At 36.8% G+C, this 23,731-nt stretch overlaps 1 protein-coding gene across 2 annotated transcripts in view; it reads right to left on the bottom strand.

The window, feature by feature from the left end:
- Nucleotides 1–23,731, bottom strand: part of HPSE2 (heparanase 2 (inactive)) — a 710,163-nt gene that overhangs the window by 543,028 nt on the left and 143,404 nt on the right. The gene's annotated exons all lie outside the window — the stretch shown is intronic.

Below are 23,731 nucleotides of genomic sequence, written 5' to 3' on the forward strand. Positions count from 1 at the left end.
TTTAAGCTCTATGAACCTCAGCTGGCTCATCTGTACAATGATGACAGTACTTATTACCTTCATAGATTTGTTTTAGGGATTGTATGAGAATACATGTGAAAATCTTAAAGATTTGACAAAAAAAAATTTTTTGTAAGACACACTATAAACAAAGTTAAAAGATAAATGTTAAACTGAGAGAAAATAGTTATTACAAATATTTAACAAAAATGTTAATATCTCTAATAATTTAAAAACCTCTACAAATCAATATGAAAAATACAAATAACATACCAAATAAAAATATGGAAATGCATACATAGGCAATTTGCAGAAGAAATACAAGATGTTCGACCTCACTAGAGATCAGGAAATTGCAAACTAAACAAAGAGATACCACTTTTCAGCTTAGCAAGAATTAAAAAAATTGATAACACCTATGTTGGCAATGGTGTAGGGAAAAGGATACATACACAGTTGGAGGGAGTATGAACCTTTAAGTAGGCAATTTGCCTGTAACATTTAAAATGTGAACAACCTTTAGTCCGTCAATTCTACTGCTAGTAAACTATCAATCAGAAATACTATCTTAAATTCATAAAAATACATGTCCAGGATATGCATTAAAATAACTAAATTTATTGTGAATAAATGTGTGCCTATATATAGATATTTTACATTTATACCTTTGCTATATATCTTTTATATGCACACATATATATGTTTATATGTGAATAGAAAAAGGTCTAGAAGTTTACACAACTGTTAATGGTATTAATTCCAGGGAAATGTAATTAGAGAATGTATGGGGGAAATATACTTTATACATACTTATACTTTATATATATTTACATATATATATACATAGTATATCTTGTAATTTTCTCCAACCAAATGAACTTCTTTCATAAGTTTTAAAGAAAAAAAAGTGTTTTGCAAATTATAAAGCAAAGTACCAGTGTTACTATTCTTAAGTTACACCTTATCAGCCATAAAGAATTTAAGGTGATATACATATGTGAAGTGTTATTATTTCTCACCAGAATTTCTTACTTAAAATAATTTGAGTTGAAAAAACTAAAAAAAAAAAAAAGTTGTGTCAAGCCTTCCATATGCATAAAAATGTGGTAATTCTAGGTTAAAGTATGGAATTATAGCTGTCTTTAAAAAGAGTATGATCAGAGAAAATTTCCTTGTAAATTTTAGCAATTCTTACCTTTTTTTACTATTATTCTCATGATTAAAGCATCTTACAGACATTAATGCTATCCCTAGAACATGACATCATCTCTGACCTACTTGTCTTCTAAAGTAATCACCCCAAATTGAAATTTCCTTTTTTTTTTATCTTCCCTTTTTCTCAGTTTGTCAGATCATTTTAAATTTAAACATACTTCTTTCAGGTACAACAAGATCACCAGCTCAATTTTGTGAAATAAATTAAATATACATGCTTTCCATTTCATCATTGAAGGTAATATCAAAATGTTACAAATTTATCAAAAAACAAGAATTCCAATAAGCCATTTTAAGCACACTAAGGGAACCTTAGTGTACCCTTTGCCCCTTTCAGTTCTCTTTTGATGCACCCCAAGCACCCTCCCAACAAAACCTGCTTTTAGGGAAGGATCTGAAAAACAAATTTACATTGATGAGTAAAAAGCATACAAAGGACTAAAGCTATAACTGCTAAATTTCAGAAATCGATTTTTTAAATTCCACATGAGTACCCAGTATTGCCAGGTACTGTACACAATGTGAACCAAACTGATGGGCCCCGTCCTCAGAAAACATGGAGAACAGATAAATAAACAGTTACACAAAGTGTGGAAATTGCTGATAGAGTTAAGACATAGTGTTATGAGAGGGAGGTCTAAGCAAGTGCAAAGGGTCAGAGAATTCTAGAAGAAGAAATATCTAAGCCAAGGATTGAAGAGTGAGTTGGCATCAACCAGACAAATGTGGGTGGGAAGAAGAAATGAAGGCATGAGGAGTGCCTTCCTGACACCTCTGAAATCACATCACCCCATTCATCCAAAATTTATGTTTGACACTGATGAGTTCCTTTCATCATTTGGAACACTATATCCCTCACTTCCTCTCCTCTCTCAGCTTCAAGTGATCATGGAAAGCAACTGAACTAGTAAAATGAGAAGTCACAGAAAATCACAAATGCAGGGCAGAAAGTGAATAGGTATAGGTAGACAGCTGGAGAAATGGTTTTGTAAGACTTTCTCTGGAGGACAAATGTTTGGGACAAAACAGAATTCCCAGCAACAGTGTATATGCCCCTAAAGATTGTAGCTTTGGCAGGGCAGTAAATATTCAACCCCAATGTCCAAACAGAACAAATATCTGGATAGTCTCTGCCAAAACAAGATTAAAAACTACTACTATATCTTCTGAAGTAAAAAATAGCCAGCAATAAATTTATCCATTTTTAGCAAAGCAATACTTAGAGGGGAATTTATAACTTTAAATGCCTCTGCTAGAAAAAAGATCTCAAACCAACAACCTAAGCTTCCACCTTCAGAATCTAGAAAATGAAAAGTAAACTCAACCCAAAGCAAAGAGAGGAAAGGAAATAATATAGACTGCAAATCAATTAAATAGAAAAGCAATAGAGAAAGTAAATAAAACCAAAAAATAAATAAAACCAAAAAATGATTGTAAGAAAAGGTAAAAAAACTGTCAAACTTTTAGCAAGACCCACTAAGAAAAAAAATGAGAAGAAAGATCACCAAAATCAGGAATGAAAAAAGGACACATCACCATTGCTCCCACAGAAATTAAAAGAATTATAAAGCAGTATTATGAACAATTTTATGTCAAAAATTAGACAACTCAGATGAAATAAAAAATTCCTAGAAAGACACAAATGTTGACCAAAAGTGACTCAGGAAGAAACAGAAAATTTGAACAGACCTATAATGATTAAAGACACTAAATTAGTAATTAAAAACTTTTGCTCAAAGAAAAAACCAGATCCAGATGGCTTTACTGGTGAATTCTATTAAACATTTAGAAGAAATAATACCAATCTTCACATCCTCTTCCAGGAAATGGAGGAGGAGGGAATACTTCCCAACTCATTCTATGAGGCCAGTGTTCCCCTGAGAGTACTCTCTAATCCTGGTCTGAACAAAACCCAGAATCATAGAACTCAGTTAGCTCTGATACCTCTGGGTTCCAGAAGGATTCTTAAGACCAGCTAGAAAGCTGGAAATGTTGTCCAAGTATATGTTTAAAAAGCTCTAGAACCAACCTGGATCTCAAAAGTCCTTTAAATATTTAAGGCGATCTCACGGGGAAATTGAGAATAGCTATCTAAAAAGGCCATACGAGAACTTTTTTTTCCTGCTATCGTTGCCCAAAAAAGTTAGTAACTGCAATATTTTGGCTTGCAGGGCAATACTGGGATCAAGTCATGAGACCTAAGCCTCTCAGTTCTCAAATCACTTTACAGATTTTGGACATCCTTCTTGGTTTAGGTGATATCTCATATGTGAGGTTACTACATCTATGGAAAACAAGTGATTTTCCAGTTAAAAAAAAAATTACATTTAAGAGTATGTTCCAAAAAAGAACTTTTTCTTCCCTCTCTCCTTGCTTCTTATATGCTTACATTTATTATATGCACACTGTAGTTATATCTATATAGTACCAATACTCAGCTTCACAGTTGTGAGCAATGCTGAAAAGTGTTTAGCTAAATTCACACAAAATGGAAATGATAATGATAGCCACATCAAGCATTTACTTGGTAATCAGCACTGTCATGTGTCATCTCATCTAATGCTCATGTTGTCCATGTTGGTTCTCATCTAAAGAGGGTTATGTAGACACTGCAGCTACTATAACTGTAGCAGTTTCTTATTTGGTAAACTGAAAAAAAATGCTTACTTGGACAAATAAGATTGGGATATTTCGTCCATAATAAAGACAGGAAAAGTAGGGTAGAGGCAGAAAAACAAAAGAGTCTACATATCTAGGTATTGAGGAGATTTAGGGAAAGTATAGAGCAAGGACCAGAGCAATTTAGAGAGAGATGTCTAAAGACTTTTTTTTTTAAGTTTTTCTGTGCATTAAGAATGTAACACCACCAAAAGCATGACTCATAAAACAAAGAAAGAAAAAAAATGATAAACAGGAGATCATCAAAATTAAGAATTTCTGCTCTATGAAAAACACTGTTCAGAGAAGAAAAAGACAAGCCATAGACCAGGAGAAAATATTTGCAAATCACATATCTGATAAAGGAACTTTATCTAGACTATATGAAGAACTCACAAAACTCAATAATAAATAAACAATCCAATTTTTTAAAATGGGCAAAATATTTGAACATACTCTTCTCCAAAGACAATATACTGATAGCAAATAACCACATAAAATGATGCTCAATGCCATTTTTCATTAGGGAAATGCAAATTAAAATCACAATGAGATAGCACTACCTATCTATTAGAATGACTAAAATTACAAAGATTGATCATACCAAGTATTGACAAGGATGTGGAGCAACTAGAATTTCCATACAATACTAGTGGGAAGCATAATGATTACAACCACTATAGAAAACAGTTTGGTAATTTCCTAAAAAGTTAAACATACACTTGCCAGAGAAATAAAGGCATATATTCATACAAAGCCTTGTACAAGAATATTCATAGCAGCTTTATTTGTAATAGTCAAAAACTAAGGAGAAAAACCCAGATGTCCATCAACAGGTAAATGGGTAACCAAATTGTGATCTATTGACACAACAGATTATTATTCAGCAATAAAAAGGAATGAACTATTGATATGTGCAACAACATGGTTGAATCTCAAAATAATTATGCTATGTGAAAGAAGCCAACAAAAAAACAGTACATAATTTATGATTCCATTTATATAAAATTTTTAAAAATGCAATCTGATGTTTAATGACAGAAAACAGGTCAGGTGCCTAGGGATGGGGGAGTGAGGGTAGGGCAGAAAGAAGGTATTACAAAGGGGCATGAAGAAACTTTTGGGGAACATAGCTGTGTTCATTATCTTCATTGTGGTGATAATTTCATGGGCGTATATAAATGTTAAAATTTATTAAATTTTATGCTTTAAATACATGCAGTTTATTCTATATTAATCATATATCAATAAAGCCACTAAAATTTATTTTATAAATTTTTTTTTATATTTTAAAGACTAAATATCTTAACTACTTTCAGTCATATTTTTCTGCTAAATTACTATTTTTTTGAATAAGATGCTACACAGAGACTAGTCATGTGGAATCCAAGTTATATTTGGGGGTCAGTTGTTATCCTCATTTTACAGATAAACAAACTGAAGACCAAAGTGGATAAACAACCTGACCAAACCCATAAAGATTGTAGATGATAGAGCCAAGATTTAAATCCAGGTCTGTCTGGCTCCTAAGCCCATGTTCTTCATACTGTTATAATTCATGGGAAAAGAGGAATACAAAATGGTATGGACATGACACTGTAACGATTTTAAAAGAGCAAAAATGGAAACACCTATCTTAGGCTGTTGAGATAAAAGATAATTTCTTATTGAAAAAAGATTTCATTTGGGGTTTAAACTGTTAGCCTAATGTTCCTTGTGGGACACTACTTTAACGTACCTAGTTTGAATTATCTTAGCCAAAAAACAAATAATACCAATATAAAATGCTTTTGTTGCTTCTTAATTATCTAGTAAACAATATAAACCAGGTCTGTGGCATGTGGGAAATAATGGCTTTGGGGACAAACACCATGATACATTTCCCTCTCAAAGCCATAGATTCTGTCAGGGCGAGGGTATCTTTGGCATTGACTCTGGAGAGCCTGGAACCAAGTACTCTTAGGTATGTGAGAAAATAATGTTTAGAGTTCATCACATTGTTTTATTTGGCATTAGCCTGACACTGCTCAATCATTTTGTAAATCTGAGTGATGCCAAGTCTACACGTTTCTGATTTAGCTTCACTCAGCAAATCAAAGTGCTGTTTTATGAGTGCTGCTTGAGATTTAAGGCAATACTCAAGTGGTATCCTTTGAAATAAGGAGACTGAGTCAGAATCCATCATTTAAGTGGCAGATGGGTTAAAGATGCTTTATATAAACCAGCTCTATCAGTTTCCACTGAAGTCCATGCTCTTGCCAAATGCATTCTCTTAAAATATACAATGAGATTTTTTTTCACATTTATAGGCCAAAATTCTTCTTGCAGCCACATCTTGCTTCAGTTTATTTGGAATAAGTTTCTATCTCTTTTATATAATGCTGGTTATAGAATATTTGAAGCCATGTTGCTTGAATTCTAGAAGAGTCAAGAAATGTAGTAGAGTTATAGAGAAATGAAGTGCAGAGAACATGAGACCAGGGCTAGCAGAAGTGCTCATATTCAAAGGTAAATAAATGCGAAATAAATAGGAAGAAATGGAAATGTGTACACAGATCTTCCTTGAAATGAAGGTGGGTCTGAGATAGAGTGAATGGAGATAACTTAGGTGTCTGAAATTTTAAAATATTGCCATAAATCCACACTTCTCTCTCTTCCTCTTAGTTTCTCACCCACTTTCATGTTTCTCTCCAACTCTCTAAATGTTTTCTCCTATTCAACAATGAGAAAAGTGTGGTGCAATGAGAGTCAAAATAAAAAAAAAATAAGAAAAAAGAGGAGGAGGAAAGAGGAGGAGGAAGACGGGAGATGAGAGAGAAAGAACTAGACGTGAGGAAATGGCAACAGAGAGAGAAAGAGAAGAGTGTGAAAACACCTGAGCACCTGGTAAGTTTTAAGCACTGAAGCAGTTTTAAAACATGATCCCAAATTTTTTGACACCTTCCCATTGACAAGTGGGCTCTATGTCCCTTCTCCTTGAATCAGACTAGTCTTCTAATTGCTTCCACCAGTAGAGTATGGCAGAGCTGATATTAGGTGATATCCAATATTAGGTTATTAAAGGCCAAAAAGCTTCCACCTGATTCTTTTGGAATATTTGTCCACTGAAAGGTCCCTCTAAGGACTCTACCACTTGGTACCCAACCACCACGTTGGGAGAAATCCAATTCACATTGAGAGACCGCAGGTAGGTGCTCTAGTCAACCGGCCCAGTTGAGTTCAGCCTTTGAGTCATCCCATCCCAAGCATCAGAAAAGTGAGTGACGAAGCCAGGACCAGTTTCATAGGCATGCAACCTGAAGAGTCACAGGGGCCCACACTCAGAAGGGCTTTATGCCTAGTTTAATCTCTATTGTTGCCATATTAAAATTCTTAATAATTTTATCTTTGAACTTGTGTTTTGTAATCTAAGTCTGATGGGACAATGGAACATGAGTGTGAACAGGGGCGATGCACACAATATGCATGTCTGCCACAGTTCCTCGCTATCCCATTAGCATATAGCTTTTGTGATGCATCTATAACATGCTTACTTTATACTCAAAGCCCTGTGCTTATAAGGGCTCTGTGCTTAGTTTAATGCTCTGCCATTGCTATCTTAAAATTCTTAATGATATTATCTTTGAACTTGTGTTTTGTAAGTTAAATCCATGGAACAATGCAGCATGCACATCAGTAGAGGCGATATGTGTAATATGCATATTCCTCTCACCCTCCACCCCCTCACCCCCACCCCTTCACCTGCCATCCCTTGTCACTCCTTTCACGTATAGCCTTCATGAAGCTCTATGAGCACAAAATTCTGATGGATCCACAATATGTGGGAGTTACAGGGAGACTCAAAGTGAGTCTAGGATAAGCATGTTACGTCTACAATTGAGAAAGCGGAGGCACTAGCAGCCTTGAGAAATCACACTTTTCATTCAAACCAGAACCTGCTTTGACTGCAGAAAGAAGGCAGTGGCATTCTAAGAAACTCGAACAACCAAGGAAGCCTATCATTTGCTTTCTTACTCATGTTCCTTCCCTGTATTAACCAACCACTTACAATGAAAATGATGACATAGAAAGAAAGGGAAAGAGGACAATCCATAGTTCTTTTTCCTTTTGGTTTTTCCTTATTCATCAGTAAGCTGAAGGTAGAGAATGTTGGGAGAATGTGCGCATTATCAAAGAGTGAAGTAAAAACTGTTGAGGGGCCGGCCCCGTGGCTTAGCAGTTAAGTGCGCGTGCTTCCCTATTGATGGCCCGGTTCGGATACTGGGCGTGCACCAACACACCGCTTCTCCGGCCATGCTGAGGCCACATCCCACATACAGCAACTAGAAGGATGTGCAACTATGACATACAACTATCTACTGGGGCTTTGGGGGAAAAAAAAGGAGGAGGATTGGCAATAGATGTTAGCTCACAGCCGGTCTTCCTCAGCAAAAAGAGGAGGATTAGCATGGATGTTAGCTCAGGGCCTGATCTTCCTCAAAAAAAAAAAAAAGACTGTTGAGATGGACTGCACAGCATTTCCACTGTTGTGGTAAGATCAAAATACATATGCAAGTATGAGCTACGAAATACAACTCATGTAATTTCTGTGGTTCCGCATACAAGTAAAAAGCTCTTATACGTGCATTTAAAACTCACATTGTACAATATAAAGACAAATAGTGGTCCACCTCCTCCCATGTACTATTTCAATCTCTTTACAACACCACCATCTGTCATTTAGCCTAGATGCGGAACGGGAAACTCACAAACTCTCTAAGTCTCAGGTTCCTTATCTGTAAAATAGGGATAATGATACTTCACAGGATGATTTGAAAATTAAAAATAATGTCTTTCAAGCCCTTAGAACACTACCTGGACATATTAATCACTCAAAAAGTAACTACTAGAGTACTATTCTACCACAAAAAATAACGATGGTGATGATGATAATGATACAATTTCCTAAAGCTATCCATTCATTTTTAGACAGCTTTATTGCAAAGCCCTTCCATACCGTGAACTAAAACATGTCTCTTTTTAAATTGTACCAGTGGTATTTCATGAGACCCTAGACCCTACAGGCCATGGTAAATCCTTCTTCCATAGCCCTTCAGAGGACTAGAGACAATGACAGGGCCTGTCATCTTGCAAACTTAAGAGTTGCTGTACAGCCTATTTGATGTCTTTGCTAAGGCTGAACACTCCAGTTAAGCTCCTGAATATTAGGCAGTTGGCTGATATTACCTCCTCAGAAATTCACAGTTATTCTGTGTTATAGCTGAACAGGTAACTTGCTATCACTCACCTTACATATCCAGTCTCAGCTACATTCTTAGGCCATACACACTTCAACTGAAAAAGTTGGGGGGTGAGAAATTCTTGACTAGAATGTTGGTTCCAGGAAGACAGAGATTTTATCATCTTTGCTCACTGCTAAGTTTCTAGTGCCTGGCACATACTAGATACACATTATTTGTTGAATGAATGAAAAAAGGAATTCACAGAGAGCATAAACACTATTAGTTATGCCATTCCACCCTATTTCCTAGGAACCTTGAAGTTCATATTTTGCCAGGTCCTAAATTAAGGCCTTACTATGCAAAACAGAAAAATATGTGAATGTCAAAAAGTACATTATGTAATTTGGTAGCCAAAAAAAAAAGAAAAATTGGATTACTATGTATAGAAACACATAAAAAAGAAGAGAACAGTAGAGAGACAAATTCATCTTCCAGCACTGAGCATGCCTTTAATTAGAGATCTCTACTTTGGGGCCCTAAAACTAAAACAAGATTTGGGAAATTGAGACGATGCTTGGAATAACAAAGTTATTGGAAATAGTCACTATATAGAAAGTCTAAAGAAACCAGACATATTCATCCAGAGAAGCTGAGCCTTCAAGACTTCAAAGGAATGTTACATTGATCATGGTGAATGGCTGTCCTGTTTCCATTGTAATGGGACAAAGGTACAGCCTTCAATTAGAGCAGGAGATCCTTAGACTGAAAATCAGAATCCATGGGACGGGCCCTGTGGTTTAGTGGTTAAGTGCGCGTGCTCCGCCCCCAGCGGCCCAGGTTCGGGTACTGGGCACTGCTTCTCCGGCCATGCTGAGGCTGCGTCCCACATACAGCAACTAGAAGGATGTGCAACTATGACACACAACTATCTACTGGGGCTTTGGGTGGGGGGGGGAAAGAGAGGAGGATTGGCGTGGGTGTTAGCTCAGGGCTGATCTTCCTCACAAAAAAAAAAAAAAGAAAGAAAGAAAAAAAGAAAATCAGAATCCACATCTCAAGGGATGTGAAACCCTGGCAAAGCCTGCCAAAAGAGATATGGATTCTTATACTCTACAGTCTTTGATGAAAAGAGTATCTGTCTTTCTAAGATTATTTAAGTGAATTTCTGCCCAAAGGAAAGTGTGAACTAGATAACTTCAAGGTCACTATTCTAAACATTTTTGAATCAAAAGCAACTGTGAAAAATAGGGCATTTCCAAGTACCTAAAGTAAATCACATAAAAGGCCTAGGAGATTTTTTTAAAATCTTGTCAGCCTACAAAAACAGAAACCAACTTAAGAGGCAAAGCGTTTATTTAGGATCAAAGATTTGCAATTCAAGGAGCACAGACTCAGGTAGAAACCCAAATAGCGTCCCACTAGGGAGTAAAAGTCAGGGGCTTTTAAAGGCAAAAGGAGGTTTGTATTACAAAGAATTTTAATTAGAATTGGAGGCAGAAGCTAGTCTTGGCTAAACACTGATTGACTATTGATTCTGTATTCAGAAAGTCCATAATCCTCAGTCTTTGTGATCAGGACTTCTGTTTTCCTGCTGACTTAAACAATTGCTTGTAAAACAGTTGCCATTTCGGTTCAGTCTAAAGGTTTGGCCCAGTCCAAGGTTCAAGACAGCAAGGCAGTTTCTCTGGAAAGGCAGCTCTGACTCCATTTAAAATGATTCCAATAAAGTCAATTTTGACACCCTCCATTTCACTTTAGGTAAGATCTTACATTTAAATAGCATTTCCCCATTTACAATGAGCTTTTATGTATTGCACTTTTTTATTTTTATCATGACATGGTACCTCAGATTTCCTGCCTAAGCTTGAAGGATAAAGGGGACAAAGGGAACAGATCAGATTTTAGTTTTAAATAAACCTAGGCTCAGAAACTCACAAAGGCCTCACACATGATGGACAACGTCGTTTCACAGATTATGAGAAGAACAAAGGGAGAAGACTGCAAAGATACACTAACTAACAGTAAAGGTCTTTGCTTCCTCAATCCAGACACTATAACTGCGTGCACTGTGGGCAGTGCAGAGGGCAGTGAAAAGTCCTCCATCCCTTCTCAACTATCTTGTCATTTATTTTTCTGGGAAAGAGATGTTTGTTGAGAGGGACTCGAGTTTCTTTTCCTGCAACAAATATACTTTTGGGGTCAATAATGGAAAAGAAAATGTCTTGAAGGAAAAAGAACAAATGTCAAAGAACAAAATGAGAATTTTGCAAATGTCTGAAAATGTCTATGAGCCAGAAGGCACTGTCCATCTGCAAGTCTGAACTGAAGACCTGCAAAGCTGTAAGGGAATGTGCAAAAGGCTTTTTTTTTTAAAGTAACTGCTTAAAGTTTTCTCCCAAGAGTCATTTCAGGCCTGGTTAGCGCATTTTCGATCTGAAATGGAGGTACAGCTATTGGAAAAAGGCTGCCATTCACAGCCAGGTCAGAAGTCTGAGATTTGTTTGGCTTCTGCCCTTTACAGAGAGGACCATAAAACTTGATTCCTCCCCATCCTGAAATAAATGCTAGGCAGACTACTGTTTCCAGAATGTCAACAGAATGCCACAGAGAAGCATTTGCTTTTCTTAGTAACCAGTACATTTGGGGGCACTGAAGTCCATATTTTCAATACCAGAGAACTAAGGGCAATGACAATGATTTCAGGCTTTCTTCCCCCTCAGGAAAATGCTGGAAGAAATTAAGATGTAAAGTGGCCTTTTTTTTATGCAAATATGTATTGGCCCCTTTCACTAACAAACCATGTGATGCACATTAGTTCCCAGGTAGGTCAAAGGTCCTCACAGAAAATGATCCAAATGTTCTCAGGGCATGGGTTTTCCCTTATACTCAGGGGGTTATTTTTAAAGTTAGATCTTTCTGCAAACAAGCCAACACTGAGCCTCCCTGGGGAACCACTTTTGCTGGGCAGGTTGGCTCCACTGGTTAGAAATTGATTTAAATGAGGCTAACAATTTGAATTGTACCCCTCAAGGGACAAAATTTTAAAAAGCAGCAACAAAAACAAAAACAAAAAAACTTGGTAAGACCAGAGATAGCACCTCTTATAAATGCATGCCTTTGGCTGCCAGCAAACAGTGATTTTTATCTGAAGAGGTTTACAGAGTAGAACCTGCAAAAACAAGCCAATTGAGCAACGGGCCCCAGTCAATATCACATGACACAGAGAAGGTACATAGGAAAAACAACAAACTCAGCAGTGAGAAAGATCAGCTTTGCCTATTTTGTAGTTCTCCCTCTCCTGGTCTATATCCTTCACACCTCCAGCTCAAAGTACAACTTTCCTCTCTATCTCTAGCACCCCTCATTCCCATCTCTTCCACCACCCTTCACTAGGCCGGTAGGTGTGACACAAGGGGAGAGAACAGAGCAAGCCAGATGCAGGAATCTGTGAGTGCATCCAGAGTGAGATGCTAGTGTGCCTCAGCAATGCCCAGCAGCAACAAAGAAAAATCCAAGAGGAGGTCTCTCTTGCTAGGTGCAGCCGTGACTGCTCAATATTGAATCACGGAAGGGGAAAGGAACCTGGAGTTTATTTAGACCAACTCCTGATTTTCAAAATAAAGAACATGAGATGCAGAGAAGTGGAGTAATTTATCCAAGTCTGCATATTGGGGCTAACACAGAGGTCCAAGATTACTTCCCAGCACCACAGTTTGCCAGGCTGGGGCTAGGTGCATGCCTGTGCTGGTAACCTACATCATCTCTAAGCAACAGAAAACTATAGCGAGAGAGTAAGAGCTGAAAGCTGTATCTACTTCATGTGTCTCCTTCTCACCCAAAGATTTTCACATCACCCTTTTTCACTTTGAATTCCTTCTATGATATCCATCATACTGGTTCATAAACCTGTTTATTCAATATTAAAACTTTCCTGAACGGAGAGAGAACCGTATTTATTAAAAGTATTGAAAGAAAGTGAAAAAATAAAAACTGGATGTGAGTATAAGAGCCTTAAAGATAATATCCGTGAGACTGTTTTTATTAAGAGAAATGACTGGAATTTTATCCTGACATGTACTGAGGTTGGCCAAATGTGAAGTGCTTTCAGAGCAAAATCCAAATTCCTGAGCTTGGCATACAAGGGCCAAAGGTTGGTCACAACTATTTCATCTCCACTATTACTACTCAGTGCACCCTGTGTTCTAACCACCCCAGATGCCTCACTGATCCCCAATATTCCTATCAAGCACTCATCTAATTCTTTGTTCAGTCTTATCATTCCACCTGGAATACGGTTCTTATTATCCCACCTACACCTCTGTCACCAATCAAAACCACACTTATTTTCAAAGTGCACCACAGATGATCAGGGCTACTTGAAGCCTTTCCAAAACAGGAGGAAAACTTGGACTTTTACTCTCCCACTCTATTCTCTCCCAGAATTTTGTTTATTATGTCTATTACAGAACTTACCACACTCTGTCTTCTGTGCAGAGTGTAGTATGTCTGCCCCTATCAAGAGATGTTAAGTACCAGGATAACTGGGACTGGATTTTCAGCCCAGAGCGCCATCCCTGAGACTACCCTAAAGGAGTCACACAATAAATGTTTCCGTAGTTGAACTGAAGGTTTGGGAGAAAGGAAGTATTATTAAACAGCTTAAATATGGTAATACACAGGAGTACTTTCATCTGAAGAGTTTAAATGATGACCTCTGTATATATTTGAAATGTATTTCTTATAGAAAACAAATTATCCTAATCTCATCTTTCATTCAAAGAACAGTGTGTTTTCTTTCAGTCAAAGAACAAAAGTGATGGTGTCACAAAATGAAGACTCCCTTCAGCTTACTACTACGCAAAAAAAGGACCACGTCTCTCCTTCAGAGGATGGACAAGACCTCAACCTCCATCCAACCCCCAAATCAGAAGATCATGCAGAGTATCAACTTCCCATTTATTGAGTCCAAAAGATTACTAGCAATTCTCAAACTCTAGTACGATCATTGTGCAAAATGTATCCACCAATGGAGGAAATGTAGCACTAATTTGGAAAATGTTTATTTTTCTCTGTACTATTCCAATTCTAAAATTATAGAATGGGAGTGATTTTGAAATAGGTTTAGAATTTTAATTTCATTGTATTTAAAAGCATACAACAGGCAAAGGATGAAAACATCACTAGAGCCATCTCTTGTATGTTTGAAAAGTCATGTGTACTCTTGAAAACACATCTGCAGATCATAACTGTTTGTAAACTTAAACAGTAGTGGGCAGGGCCTATATTTTACATCCCTGGGCCATCTTAATCCATCAATGTTGACATTACCACAGAAAAACTTTCCTTTCATGGTTAGTAGCTTGTCCCTCTCAGAAGATCTGTGATACTTTCTGGTGTCCCACACAGGGAATTATTTAATTTAATTTCTAAGGGCCAGGTTCTGCCCTTGGATACGTGTGAGCAGTAAGTATTGACGTCAATGGAAATTCTGGGTTTGCATCTGAGGGCAGACTATGGTCCTCTGCATATCCTAATTTGACTGCTGTAATTTTCTTTGTTAAGATGGTTTGATTTTGGCTCCTTTCTCTTAAATGTGCACACAATACCAGAAGTGATACATGAAGGTTAAAAAACAATTATTATGGCTCCTTTTCTCTTAAATGTGCACACAATACCAGAAGTGATACATGAAGGTTAAAAAACAATTATTAAGAATATTAGAATAAAAGCTGCACTCAATTCCAAAACAACTTGACTCTTTAGCCACTAAATTGTATTTCTTTCTTGTTTTTTATTTGTTGTTTTTCATTGAGTTGAACTGTAAACTCTAATAGTTCCAGGACATTTATGAACTTGCATACAAATAGATACCAACTGGTGAAGTGGCAATCTAGTAATACCCAGAAACTTGAGACTCATCCTACATTCCTCACTCTTCCTCTACTGATCTCCCATCTCTCCTTGCCCACACACACACAGAAACACACATATTCATTCAGTCAACAAGACCTCTCAGTTCTGTCTCCTTAATAACTCTTGAGCATCTCCCTTCTTCTTCAGCTCTACTCTCTTTAGCCTTGTTCATTTTTTCCCCAGACAATTGCAATAGTATCATTGCTCTGGCCTCCTGTCCCCCTATCTTGAATACTGTCCACTCTCCACACAGGTGGAAGAACGATCCTTTTAAACTCCAAATCTAATAAGAATGACACTCTCATTAATATAATCCAATGGCTTTTCATTGGCTTCAGGGAATATCCAACAGTCCATTATCTGAACTGTCCCCAAATAGCAAATTCAGTAAAGTTATCTAGATCCCTCTACCAACCTATCCATCAAGTTCAATGAGATTTAGAAACTCTAACTTAAGCTCAAACTTCTTTACAATTTTTTAAGTCCCAGACTGAAAAAAAAAAAACAAAAAACACTTAGTGATAATAAACATGTTATTTGGTAGAATGAGTGCAATTCCTAATAAAAAACTAAAATATGCACAATGTATTTCAGTTGAAAAAATTACTAAGGGAAAGACATATCTTTTATCCAAAAGAAAAGTTTTTGTGATTGTGTTGGCCTTGAATTAACTCATCTGAGGACCAGGAGTTCACATCAAGAAATGATTACAGAAACTTGACTGAACTTTGGCATTTATTATCAAAATCAACCTGTAAGTAATTTCTTCTAAAAATCCTTAATGTGGAGTTCTCAATCCCAAACCCCATTTCTGACCATTCATTTCAGAAATGCAGCTCAACAAAATACTTATCAAATGCTTATTTTGCAGGCACTGGATTTTCTAAGAGGAATAAGACATTTCCCAGTCCTTGAAAATTATTTTATCATAGCAATGGTCCTGTGTGGCAATTTTTTTTTTTTAATCTTTTTTTTTGTTTCAATTTTGTTTTTGTGTGTGTGAGGAAGATCAGCCCTGAGTTAACATCCACACCAATCCTCCTCTATTGTTTGCTGAGAAAGACTGGCCCTGGGCTAACATCTGTGCCCACCTTCCTCTACTTTATATGGCACGCCACCACAGCAGGGCTTGACAAGCAGTGCATCAGTGCACACCCGGGATCTGAACCTGGGCCGCCAGCAGCGGAGCGTGCGCACCTAACCGCTACGCCACAGGGCTGGCCCCGCTGTGTGGCAATTCTTAACAAGATTATTAAAACCAACTCAGAATGCTGTGATGCTTTCTGATTATTTTAGGATCATTATTGTAACTTGAAAAATTCCCAAGACCATAAACCATCTGTCCTCTTCCATCTCTTACTTTCTGAACCTCCCTTCTCATTAACTCGCTAAACGCGTTTCCCTACTACACTCACCTTGCTCACACCTCTCCAGCCACACTGGGTTCCCAGATGTCCCTGAAAGACAACAGACATGCTCATGGCTCAGGGTCTTTGCTCATGGTGCTCCATCAGCCTAGAATGCTCTTCCCCTATTACCTGTATGACTTGCTCCCCACCTACTTTAGGTCTTCCTCAAATGTCACTTTCACAGTGAGTTCTTCTCTCAACACCCTACTTAAAATGGAATACCTATCCCAGCACTCCTACCTCCTTTTTTTGCTTTTATTTTTCTCCATAGCACTCATCACCATCTAACAGAGTATATATTTTATTCATTTAGTTGATGTTCTCTTCCCTTCTAAAATGGTCATTGTTATATTCTGCAGCACTTAAAACAGTGCCTGGCACATACTGGATCCCCAATAAATATGTTCTGAATGAATGCGGGAACTTGCTCAAGAAGAACCTGGAACATTTGGGAAGTTCTACTGCAACAAGACTTCCCCAAAGCAGTAAATCATTATCAGAATACTCTCTTTCACAAGTATAAATTTAAATATCTATAAATTCTAAATAAAATTTAAGTATACATGCTTACATGAGAAATACATGAACCAATCAATAGATGAGTAGGATAAGAAAAAATATTTCAAAAAATTTAACATAGTGATCAAACATGTAAAAATATTAATAAATTTTCTAAAAACAATTATTTCATCTGCACATTATTATTGTATCTTATTCCATTATTGTTATGATAGTTTTATATAGGTTATAGCTCAATTTTTTCAAAATGTGTTCAAAGATCTGCATCAAAAACATCTGAGGTGCTTATTGGCAAAAATGGAATTTACTGCCTCCACCCAAGAGCTCTGGGGCTATAGCCTATAAATCTGCATTTCTTAACAAGTTCCCCCAAGGGATTCTTATGCTTACTTAAGTTTGGGAACTATTGGTTTAGTCCATCAGTCCTCAAAACCCACAGCAGCCATCTCTGTCTCAGCCTCCCTCCCACAGGACTCTCTCTGAGGCCAGATAATCTTTTAATTCAAACACTTGGATTGTACCTTAACTAGGTGTAAACAAAACAATACTTTCTTCTTTTGATAGTAATAATCCTTCAAGAGATGCTATTTACAGATTATTTCCATCAGTGACAAAAAGAAGCTTCTTGTAATAGTATCCCATAAATTTAGGAAATAGAAGTTCTGAAATATCCTAACCTTCTTTTATGTACTCAAAGAGGCACAGAGCTACAACTAAACTTATTAAGCTCCTACTATGTAGCACAGAGAATCACATTCACTACCTCATTTAACCTAAACCTTGTGAAATACGGGTAAGTAACACCGTGTTATTTGTCCAGAGCCACTTAGCTGGTACCTGCAGAGCAAAATCTGAACCCAGGTCTCCAGACTCTAAGTCCACGATTATTTCTAGAATACTCACAGCTTCATCGATCTATAAATAACAGAGTTGTTTAAAGTCACAGCCACTACTTACTGTGATTTTGGCCCATTCTCTGTTTCCTTAAAAAGTGGAGTTGCTCTAATTAAAGAAAAAAAATGAAGGGCACAAAGTCTCCTACACATATTGCATTTGATATTCTGTACTCCATTCCCTATGGTGGTGTTTCTTGATAGCTCTGCCAGCATATTCTTCTGCCCCAGCTGCTTTTAATATATGCTTTTACGGGGGCATGTCATTACTATGTCCCCTGATTCAAATGTTCTTGATGTTGCATTCTGCCGTGTCATTTTTTTTTTCTGGTCCTTTTCTCATATTCTCTTTCAATAAAGGACATGTTACATTATTCATTAGCTTAAAACAAAATTCACTATGGGTTTTTAATCTGTATGAGCTTTCCTTTTTTTTTTTTTTGAGGAAGACTGGCCCTGCGCTAATATCTGTTGCCAAACTTCTTTTTTTTTTTTTTTTTTTCCTTTTGTCTCCCCAAAGCCCCAGTACATAGTTGTGTATCATAGTTGTAGAGTTGTAGCTCTTATATATGGGACATCTCCTCATCATGGCTTGATGAGCAGTGAGTAGGTCCGAACTGGTGAACCCCAGGCTGCCGAAGCAGAGTGAGCAAACTTAACCACTACGCTACCGGGCTGCTCTATGAGCTTTCCTTTTAAAGGTTCTTTAATTTAACTCAAAAGTTGCTCTCATCTTTGTTATATGCATGAGCTCAAACGCTGAGACTCCTGAGGTTTCCAAACAAATCCTTTTAGATGGTGTTTTTGAAAGTATATTCTTCAGATCATCCTAGTCTCAAGGCAATGCAAAGAAAGTGGAGAGGAAAAGGGGAAGGAAAAGGTTACTGGTCTGGTCAAATAAGGTTAGGAAAAACCACATTCTGTAGACCCCTCATTGAAATTCACATGTATATCAGCATATTAAAGGCTCTAATAAGTCCTTCACTGAAAAAATGGTTTTAACTCAGCATTTCCCAAACCTGCTTTACCATGCAATCATTTTCCCCCCTCTCAACACCTAATAACATCCCACAGAATTTACTATATGGTAAACATTAAAAGACCCAATAAATGTATAATGCCTCCTAAATAATAAATTCTCAACAAATGGTAGCTATTATTGTTGTCATCACTAAAAAGCAGGTCATGGGGCCGGCCAGGTGGTGCAAGCGGTTGAGTGCGTGCGCTCCGCTGCGGCGGCCCAGAGTTCACCGGTTCAGATCCCGGGCGCGCACTGACGCACCGCTGGTCAAGCCATGCTGTGGTGGCTCCCATATAAAGTGGAGGAAGATGGGCATGGATGTTAGCCCAGGGCCAGTCTTCCTCAGCAAAAAGAGGGGGATTGGCAACGGATGTTAGCTCAGGGCTGGTCTTCCTCACAAAAAAAAAAAAAAAAAAAAAAAAAAAAGCAGGTCAATAAATGTCATGACATGGCTAGTCCATTACTCTAAAGACGGTAAACTGTGGTCCTAATGTGCTCATTTCAAAGCCCCTCCACTGACACTTGGGAATAATGTCAGTTTACTATTTCCAATGGAAAATTCATAGGGGAAAAATATTCAGAAAACCCTCAGGGAGCTAAGCATCAATAGTTCTGAAACGCTACTACTTCAGAATATCTGAAAGCATAATCAGCTTGAGTTTGGAGACAGCATGGTGTGACGGAAGTAGCCCCACTGAGTTTTGGAGTCAAACATTCAAAGCCAGCCTGGTCCCTCAGCCTTTCTGTGCCACAGTTTCTTAAGATGTAAACTGAGGATATCACCATCAATTTTTGCAAGGTTGTTGTAAACACTAGAAATAACACACCTAGTACATAAAAGGCATTAAAAAGAGGAAAAAACTGCTTTTCTGGTTCCAATAAGACTCGTTGACTTCTGAGAATCTTAAAAATATAATATAGACTTGGGCATGCAAACTAACTCACTTCATTCTCCAAAAAGAACATTTCTTGAAAAGCACAGCCCTTCCCACCTCTCAAGAGTTCCTCTCTCAGATCTATTAACTAGCTATCTGAGTTGTCTTGTTTAAGTTTTTGTGTGAGAATATTTTCCTGAAAAAAACTAGTAACTTGTACTTTTAAAATTTCTTCAAATTTCTGAATAATTTATACATTCACATAGTTTAAGAAGCAAAACATCATAAAATGGCATATAAAGTTTCCCTCTCAACCTTTTATTCATCCCATGCCTCTGCCTGTGGCAGGCCGTAGATAATCACTTTTGTTTCTAAGGTTTCCCTCTTGAATTTCTTTATGCAAATACATACTATTATCAATATGTATAGATACACTTTTTTATTTTTTTTGAATTTTTTGAGTTAAGTGTTTAGTACATTGATTTTCATTCTTTCATTATTGAGATAATTATTTAGGCCTCCAAATTTTTCTATGAGCACTGCCTTAGCTGTATCCCTTAGTTTCTGACATCTAGTATTTTCATTACCATTGTTTTCTAGAAATTTTATAACTTTAGATTGTTTATTTCTTGTTTACTCCAGGAATTGCTTAAGAGAGATTTCTTGGGATTTTTTTTTTTTAATTTCCAGATTGGGGCAGGGTTTCATTGTTGTTCTTGTTATTAATATCTAGTTTTATTATATTATACACTATTTAGTCTTTTTTTTTTTTTTTTTTTTTTGGTGAGGAAGATCAGCCCTGAGCTAACACCCATGCCAATCCTGCTCTTTTTGCTGAGGAAGACTGGCCCTGGGCTAACATCTGTGCCCATCTTCCTCCACTTTATACGGGACGCCGCCACAGCATGGGCTGACAAGCGGTGCCTCGGTGCGCACCCGGGATCCAAACCCAGGCCTCCAGCAACAGAGAGCGCGCACTTAACTGCTATGCCACGGTGCCGGCCCCTACACTATTTATTCTTTAGAGACTATATTGAGATGTTCTTTGTGAACTTTTTACTTATTCAAGTTCAGAGAATGTTCCATGGGGCACTTTTAAAAAGATGGTATATTCTCTCTTTCAAAGTAAAACGTATGTGCATATGTGTATGTTCTTATATACTTCTTTTATTCTTAATTCCATCTTATTATCTGAATCATTAAAGAAGGCAAAAATTATCTCTCATACTGGTACTTAGTTTTGTAGAAAACCTTAGTTCTTAAAAAGATCTTAAATAGCCAATTTATCACATTTAAACAATCTATTCTGAAATCTCTGTAAGAAAAAAAAGCTAGAATCAGCTCTACTTATGGTAATCATGTTATTGATGTAGATTTTAACAGAGTTTTAAGAGGGGGCAATTTAAATACCAGGTTAATGACATTTTATCAATAATATTTCACCAACGATTTTTTTAAACCTGCACCAGCTGACTAAAGTGCTAGGGTTCTCAGGAACTGGTATAAGAAGAGCAATTCTGATTTTAATATAAGAGAAAAACAGAGTAAAAATTTAAAAATAACATTATTATATTTTAAACCCCTACTATTTTTCCAAGCTTAGGTTATATAATATTTATAATGGTTGCCACTTACTTGAGGGCTTACTATAAACTGGGCATTGTGCTAAGCCCAAACATACATATTACTTAATCCTCACATCAACTCTATGAAATAGATACTACTATTATCCCCATATTATAGCTGAGGAAGCTGAGGCTTAAAGAAGGCATTTTCCAAAGCCCACTGTTGGTGCTAAAAGTCAAAATTCTAGTCCTGCTGGCCTTTCTGATTCCTACGTTTTAAGAATTTACTACACTTCACTAATTTTTCTAGAACATGTTCCATGATCTTTTCTCTGACATTAATCTGATAGTAGTCTAGGCATTTTTTGAAATAGAATATTTAAACTTTCCCTTAAACAGATCCCTTGCTTCTGAAAGGTTAACTATACCTTTATCTACTAATCAGTTTCTATTCCAATACTGTCATTTAAAAAAAATTTCTGCCATTGGTTTTCTAGCCCTTTATCATTTCTAAGCTAATTCAGAAAATGAGTTAGTGCTCTCTTCACAGACTCCTTCCCCAAAGGAGCCATGTCCTGCTCTACCTCAACCAACACTAAACACGAATTGTAAGAATTAATTTCACATGTGCCTATTAACTTTGTAATTCTAAATGATATTTTTATATTGGCATTTATTCTTTGATCAACATTTAACACTTTGTGTGTTTTAGTTACTCTGGAAATAAAGAACATATATACAACTTCTTTTTCTCCATGGCTCCTAGCATTGTGCCTTATATACATTTGATTTTCAGTTAATAAATGATTTATGGATAAAAGACTACTCAAATCCCAACAGCATATTATTGGAATTATCATGGAACTTCTGGATGAACATTCGATATGTATCTCCCAGGGACATGTACACTGAGCATATTCGGTTTTCGTGGAATGAAGAAGAGGAACAAGGTGAACATTAAGTATCTCCTGAGTTCATTTTTCTGAGAGGACATCCCACCAGGCTTCTGCAAATATTAATATTCTACTGAGAAGCAAGATAGGACTAACTGTAAGGAGACCTTTTTAGCAGGCTTAAATCTATTTTGCTTTTCAAATAGGACATAAAAATATAGATCTAACTCCTGTAAAATAAAACAGGCAATTTTCCTCTCTAGATGAAGGGAATTATAAATGGCTGAAGCAGACAATGACATTGCATGTCTCCTCTTTAAGAAATAGTTCACAGCTTCTGGAGAGTTAAAAGAAGATACTATTATTTTGAGCTATAAGACAGGAAACAGCTGTGGACAAAAATACAGAGACACAAAACTAGGCAGTTAGAAAACAGACGTGCTGGGAGGCTTTGAGAGTCTGTTAAAAGCTTATTGTACTCAGACAGATTAGCAGAAAAGTACTAACTAGGTATTTCATGACTTCAGACTAAAAAGAATAAACTAAAAAGAGAGGGTATACCGAAAGTGATCTGTGGCAAACCTGCAGGTAAGAGAAAGAGGAGACACTGTTTAGAGAAAAAAATTCAGAATTTTTTTAGTAACACAGTATGCCCCTCATATTGAGAAATCTGTTTCTTCCAACTTCTCCCTATATAATATTTCATGGCTAATTTATATTATCACCTAGGTAATTCTATTAATAATAATTCTATGAAAAATAAAAGCACATAACAGAGGGATATTGTTTTTTGCCATTATCTATGCCTAAAATCTAATCATTACCCTAAAAAAAAAGACCATATAAATAGCTACCACGCAAACACCAAAAATAAAGATAAAAGACCTAAAAAGAATTAAAAAGTCCCTCTTGGATTTACCTTGTAGCCTTAATCCTCTTAGCCTGTAATTGTTTCTTAAATTGGATGTTCTTGCAAGTGATGCCTTTACTACAGAGATTTGAAAGTCTCAGTAGGTCATAAAGGGTTAAATGATATATCACATTTTCAATAAAAGTAAACTGTATCCTCTCGTGCATTTTACAATTCAGTCTTCCTTCAAGACTCAGGTAAAATGTCCACCTCCTTATCCCCCAGGCAGTTTCTCTGGGTCCCCACATCTGAGAGTAGGGCACTTATCCTCCTTGTGTTGTCATGGATCTGCCTGTTGGTCACACCAACAGACAACAGGATCATACTGGGACTGAAACACTGACATATTTGCCTCCATATTATGAATGGCAACCTCTGCGTTAGACAGAGCAGCCTTTCAATAAACATTTTGGAGTACATATATGAATTAATTCTTTAATTGTACAATTATTTTTCCATTGGACATATGTTATTTCATTTCCAGGAGAGAAAGCATTTTGCAACGTAGTGGGAAGAACAATGAACTTAAGAATTCAAAGCCTGGATTTTAGTCCCACCTAGGCAACTGTGTGACCTTGAACAAGTAGCCTTAGTTTATTTACCTATAATGTGGCAGGGTTGGACTTGATTCCTAATAA

This window comes from Ceratotherium simum, chromosome 6 (assembly GCF_057802395.1).
Source record: "Ceratotherium simum simum isolate JZ-2026a chromosome 6, ASM5780239v1, whole genome shotgun sequence".
Classification (NCBI taxonomy): domain Eukaryota; kingdom Metazoa; phylum Chordata; class Mammalia; order Perissodactyla; family Rhinocerotidae; genus Ceratotherium; species Ceratotherium simum.